The 6,382-nt window shown below is 46.0% G+C and overlaps 1 protein-coding gene across 1 annotated transcript in view; it reads left to right on the top strand.

The window, feature by feature from the left end:
* The first annotated feature begins 1,826 nt into the window (after positions 1-1,826).
* Positions 1,827-6,382, top strand: part of RETREG1 (reticulophagy regulator 1) — a 76,082-nt gene continuing 71,526 nt past the window's right edge. The window contains exon 1 of the mRNA XM_068931455.1: positions 1,827-1,982. The gene's annotated coding sequence lies outside the window, so the exon portion shown is untranslated. The remainder of the gene's footprint in view (positions 1,983-6,382) is intronic.

The raw sequence follows: 6,382 nt of genomic DNA, 5'->3' as shown, positions 1-6,382 counted from the left end.
GAGGCTGGGAGAGAACTGAGGAAGTACAAAAAGCATCATATATACATGCTCTTTTCTTCCATAGGCATTCTTTCTTTGTACTTTGGCTTTCGGTGTCTTCAGTTCTCAGAAGCGCCCACCCGAAATGACTAATAAAAAGAAACAACCTAGAAAATACGAGGGTTTTTTTTAGAGTCATTTTTAAGCTACCCTTAACCCAGCATATTTTAAATGCTGATTGAGAAATTACGATCTGTGGCTGATGATCAAAAACCCACTGCAATTCACATTCCACTGTCAGTCCTACTTTTTCTATTTTATGAAGACTATCTTGAGAAGCAGATAAGATCTTCAAACTTTTAGCTGCAACATTTAACATTTAACCTTTGCTTTAGTGCCAAAGATTTGACAGATTAAAACCACATCTGGTAGATTCTGTATAAATGTGAAAAACCATGATAATATCAAGGAAATGCAATATGAAGAAAATCAGAAGGTACTTGTAAATCTAAACAACACAGACATCTCCAGGGGCAAACAAGAACTTTAATATTCCATTTGTTATCAGAATGCACACTTAATGTTCACTCTTCCTTAAACCTTTTTTATGAGATACTCATCTTGCTTTTTTCCCCTCAATCTACTTCAACTTCTTAAAATAATTCAAATATAACAATATAATATTCATATAATATAATTAATGTAATTCCAACTGATTGTCAAGTAGAATTGCCTGGTCATCATATTCAGCACTTTTAGATTGGAAAAAGCTTTTTAATCCTGCCATCAGAACTACTCCACACTTCCACCCAAAGTTTTTCACGAAACATGAGATTTGACAGTATTAGCTATTAATGCACGTCATCACCTTCAAGACTGTGTCAAGCTTCCATCTCGAGTTTGAGGCTGGCCAGCTCTTTAGCAGTCCAGATGACAGCACAACGCAGAGGAGGTTCAAATATGTTTCTTGGGAGACCTCTGATGCCGATGGAAAGAGTCAGCCTCCTGTAGCCCCCTTCACTGTCTCTGCAAGTTTCCAGCACAGCGTCAACAGCAATCTACTTGCAGTTTTTGAGGATTTTGGTGACTGTTGCTTCTCTGTGGGATATTGCGGAAGAAGGAGATGAAGGAGTCTCTCTGGTAACACTTTCTGGGAGGTTTGACTGCACACCATATACCGAGCCAATAAGGCAGCTGGCTCTCTAGCTTCCCCTCACTGCAGAGCAAAAGCCTCAAAACTTTTACTTGGCGGTGCCTGCAACCGGGGCAAACACCTCCCACCCCTCCAGGCAGCCCCTCACCGCAAGGCACCGGTTACTGCGGCAACCCACTCCCAGCGTAACCATACCGCCCGGCACCACAGCACGCGGAGCGGACAGGCGCACGAGGCGCGCGCGCGCGCTGGGCACTAACGGCCGAGCAACCGCCACCTCGCGGCGCGCGCCCCTCCCCCCTTCAACGGCCAACCGCGCCGGGCCCCGAGCGCGCGCACACGCTCCCCCTCCCCGCCCCGCCGCGCCTGGCGACACCGGCCTCGAGCACAGCGCGGCCCGCGGTGACGTCGCTGCGGCCGGGTGGGGAGGGGGGGGAGGGAGGAGCTCTGCGCGCCCAGGCCCCGCCCCGGCGCTGCCTGCCCGCGGTGCCGCGCCCGCCGCCCGCCGCCTCCAGCCCGCCGGGGCCGCGCCGAGCCGGGCCGGGCCGGGCCGGGCTGGGCTGGGCCGGGCCCGCCGCTGCCGCCGCCGTCCCCGAGCCATGGCCAGCCGGAGCCGCGAGCCGGAGGCGGAGGAGGGCGGGGAGCGGCCGGCGGCGCCGCAGGAGCGGAGCGCAGCGGCAGCGGTCGGGGATGGGGATGCGGCGCAGGTGTCAGGCGGGGGCGGCGCGGCGGCAGCGGCGCTGCTGGGGGAGACGGGGCTGGCGGTGGGCTGCTGCATCGCGGCGGTGCTGAGCTGGGAGAGGCCCCTGCACAGCCTGGGCGGCTTCCTCTGCGCCAACCTGCTCTTCTGGTGAGCGAGCCGGGCCGCGGGGGCCGGGAGGGAGGGGGACCGGGACCGGGACCGGGACCGCCCCGGCAGGGGGGCCCTCAGCCCCGGCGGCTGCCGCGCACCCCCGCTGCGCCGCCCCGGCCTCTTCGGCAGGGGGGAGGTCGGTTTTCTGCCCTACTGCCGCGCCCCCCGCGGCGGCCGAGGTGGGATAGGGCACGGCACCTGCTTCATCGCGGGGTTTTTTTTTTTGTTGTTGTTGTTTTGTTTTTCCTCTACCGTTTTCCTCAGCTTTCTGCCCCCCCCGCCCCAGCGCCGTCGGTGGCCGTGAGGCCGGAATGGCCGCCGGCCCGGGCAGGTGCCGCCTGCCCCCTTGAGAAGCTGCCTTCCCCTGGCCGTCGAGGTGAGCCGTGGGCCTGCGTTTGCGTGCAGGGTTTTGAAACCTCGTGAAATCGGGCCTGGAGCCCGCAGCGGGCGCCGCGCTGCTGCCGTGGCCCCGTTGGCCGTCGGATCCCGAGCGCAGAGGCAGGAGTTGAGCGGAGGCGCCTGCTTCTCCGCCTCGGTGGCTTGGGGAGCGCAGCCTTGTTGGGGTGCGGGCGGTGAGAAGGTCGCTGCCACGCGCCGGGCCTGGTCCCGCTCTTGCCTGAGCGCTTTTCAAGTGCGGCGTCGGTTGGCTGAGTGAAAAACAGAAAATATGGTAGAGATGGGCTCAGTTTTGTTTGTGTTGGCAACAAGCCTTCTGTTTGTTTCTCTAGGGGAAAGCCTCACCTTCTCTTGCAGAACTTCTTCAGAACTTTCTCCTCCTGATTGTAGGTTTTTCCAGTGCCGATGTTTTTCATTGTCTGATCTTCTGAAACTTTACCGTATGCCTCTGTGCCCATGTAGAATGACTCATGTGCATGTTAGGGTTCTGTCTAATAATACAGTCGAGGAGGTAAGACTGGATGGTGTTTTCTCTCTTGGGGTTAGAATTGCCTCCTTTCCTTTCGAGTGGATAAGAAGTAAACAAAAGCAAAGAGGTAGATTACCCTTAACCTTAGCAGTGCGATGTTTAAACGTGAGATCCAAGTCATGGAAAGAGAACTCTTTCTGAAGCTTTGCGTCACACAAGAAAATCGCCAGATACAAATGTTTTCAAAACCATGTTATGCTCCTTGATCTTAAGAACAGCGCATTAATAGCGGCCAAGAGTAATCAGCCACAGTAACGGGAAGCAAACATTTTAAAGATTAGGATAAACTGTAATATTTTCTTACTTGATCAATGATGCCTAATTTAAATTGACTTTTATTATCAGCCTTGCTCTTAGGTATCCTTGATAAGCCCTTTCACTGAAAAAATTGTATGCTTTTGCTGTAGTCTTTCTGCATACTTCAGAGAATATGTGTTCTTTCAGCAATTTGGAAGGGTCATAACGCCGTATGTTTCTTTATGACCTAGCTCTAACAGAATCATCAAGGACAGTGTTTAACTGAACTCGTTTTTGGGTCTCAAGGAGTAGCAGCTACTGGGCAATGTGTCCACCAATCTTTTGTCCGTCTTTGAACGCAAGCAGAGTATCGCATAAATGTACTATAATGCATATAGAAAAAACTCCTTTGGTGGTGTGACCGGCAGCTTGCTGTGTGACCAGTATTTGAAATGTTTTCATCAAAATGTGCAGCTTGCTCTATTGTCTTGTTTTCAAGATGAGTCAGAATGACAAAATCAGTGCAAAAATTGCTTTAATTTTAGTGCTGCTGTCGTACCTCACCAGGAAACTCTCTGCCCAAGTGCCAGAGAGATCTGAGAAATGGAAACAAAGTAGGAAATATAAGGGGCATGTAAAATTCAGCCACTAAAATTCTGTAGTCTGACGCTGAAGGACACCAGGAAAGGTCTTATCAACAAATTTATTAAATCTGACACTTTGAAAGTGAAACGCTTGTTTAAATCTAGTTTCACATTCCCCCACTTTGGTGTTGCATCTTAACGTTTTTGCAGTGCAGTGTGTTAGCTGCTTCTCCTTTTCTCTCTTGGGATGCAACTGGTCAGCCTGGTTTGCAGTGACTCAGCCAGTTGCTACTGCTTCAGGGCTGGGGGAGAGAGTTTTGCCTTTGCTGCCAGTCTGTGAAGTCTCTCCTAGCGGGACGTTGCGCTGACAGGAGTCTAGCTGAAGAAATGCCCGGTGGCAGCTGTGTGCACCTGCTCTTTCTTTGCAATGTGCCTTGAAGTGTCTCTGTCACATCATGCATCATGTAGGGCCTGATGTCTTGGTATTCCTCAAAGCTGAGATGTCTGCGTTACCAAAAGAACGCATGGGAGATTTCTCTTCCTGCGTCAGTGACGGTGTTGGTGGATGAGGAAGGAAAGGAAGAAAAAGTATAGTTTTACTGGTAGGAAGAGCAGCAACAGTTCTTTCCGCCTATCTTATTAATTTTGGTGGAGCTGTATTTCTCCCTTACAGTTAAGTTAGTTCTGGAATATAGTTAGCAGTTCAAAATACTCCATGCAAACTGTGTGCAGTAGGAGCTGCTGAGGGTTGTCTATTTCTTTGATGCCTCATTGCAAAATCCTTTTTCATGTCTGATTGTAACATCTTTCTTGTGAGAAGTCTGTGCTATTGTATATGAATGCATTTGTGAGATTTTTGATGTTTGTTGCTGAAATAATTTTTTTGTAGGAACAAGATATTTACTAATTTAACTTCATTCTGTTTTCCAAAACCCATTCACTTTTTGAATACTCCCAATAAATCATCATGATTAGCTTGAAGTAGCTTGCAACAGCTACTTCTTGATCGTGACTTCAGGACCTTAGACTAGGCAGTACTGTATGTACTGTACTTTTACAGTTTCCTTGGGCTTCTAATTTAAGAGCTACACTAAACTTCAGAGTCTGCAAAAGCTTATGTGATATTCTTAACTTTCATCTTTTGAAGCATGAATAAACATAAAATATTAATTCCAATGAAATGTAGGTTTATATATATCAATATGTTTAGTGAACTTAAGTTTTGTAAAATTTTCTCAAAAATAAACGGAACAAGGCAGACATTTAAAGTAGAAAGAAATGTGACAACTGATAAAACAGCCTTCACCTATCACCTCTGATATTTATTCCCTGTGAACAGCTTTAAAAAAAACCCTCAAAGCTGTCAATTGAAAATTTTTAAAATAAACATGATTGGAGTCAAATATACAATATTTATCATCTAATTATCTGAAGTGCAATTTGCATTCTACTTTTCTGCTGCCGATAGTTTACAAACCTAAGTCAAACTCCCATGAAAGAGAAGAAGATTTGTTTCCTGTTTTACAAGCATAATACTAAGAAAGTGAATGATTTGCCCAAGAGCAGAGAAACTCTGTGCTGCTGCTAGAAATTTATTCCAGGCGTGCCTAGGTATTTGGCTACTGACAAATAACTTTAAATCTTAGGTTTAATCTTAACCAAATATTAACAGTCAATCTTAGATTTTAGTCTGGTATCCTAGCTTAATTATTACTTTGTATGTGTGGTTTGCGGGGGTAATAACAGCTTTTCATTTGTATTCTTTGAATCTATCATTAAATATTTCTGTGAGATCGAGGGGACAAATTTATTTTTCAGTAATCCTATACTGTTATATGTCCTTTCTAGTTTGCAGATCTGTCCTGCATTTATAACATAATGCACTAATTTCTGCACATTCATGCTTAGCTGATGTCTTGCACCAATTCACTGATTTCCATAGGGTTTCTTAGGAAATGAGGCAGCAGAAAGACTAAGATCTAATGAATCTTTTTTCTGATTCTGTTTTTTGTGAAAATAATTTATTGCCTTGCCTTGTTTGGTGTTCCCATAATTGGCCCCAAACTGAGTTTTCCTTTGAGGATTTTTATACTCTTTCTGGTATACAAGTCTGTATATTACTGCAGGTCTTTGTTATCATTGCATGACGGTACTGTTTTGGATAAACAAGTTACTGACAAACAGTGTAAACACAAATGTCATTCCTTGTTTTAGATGAAGACAGGTAAGCTGGCCAGGCTTACCACTAGAACAGTGCTTTTTGTCACCATCCATACTCAGATACCTTTTCCTTTTTTTTTTTTTTTTTTGTCTCAGACTTGACGTATATTTCTGTTATATGGAAAAATGAATTAATAAAGAGAGGAGACAGTATTTTTTTACATCTGAACTGGCCATGGTCATTGCATCAGGTAAAGGCTGTACTGGGAAAATTATTCCAGATATCTTAAAATGTAATTGCTATTTAAGTGTTAGTAACAAAAATGCATCCAAAGTTTAGAAGTTTTATTCTTAATTTGTGGGTTTTTTTGGTTTTGTTTTTTATAACTATCGAATTTGCCTTCAAATTTGTTATTAAAATAAATAGTTTCTTATTTGAAAGCTCTACTTGGCGGTCGTAATGCTCATCATGCAGACATCTCAAAGCACTT

This window comes from Struthio camelus, chromosome 2, assembly GCF_040807025.1.
Source record: "Struthio camelus isolate bStrCam1 chromosome 2, bStrCam1.hap1, whole genome shotgun sequence".
NCBI lineage: Eukaryota > Metazoa > Chordata > Aves > Struthioniformes > Struthionidae > Struthio > Struthio camelus.
This window is presented reverse-complemented; position numbering and strand designations above follow the sequence as displayed.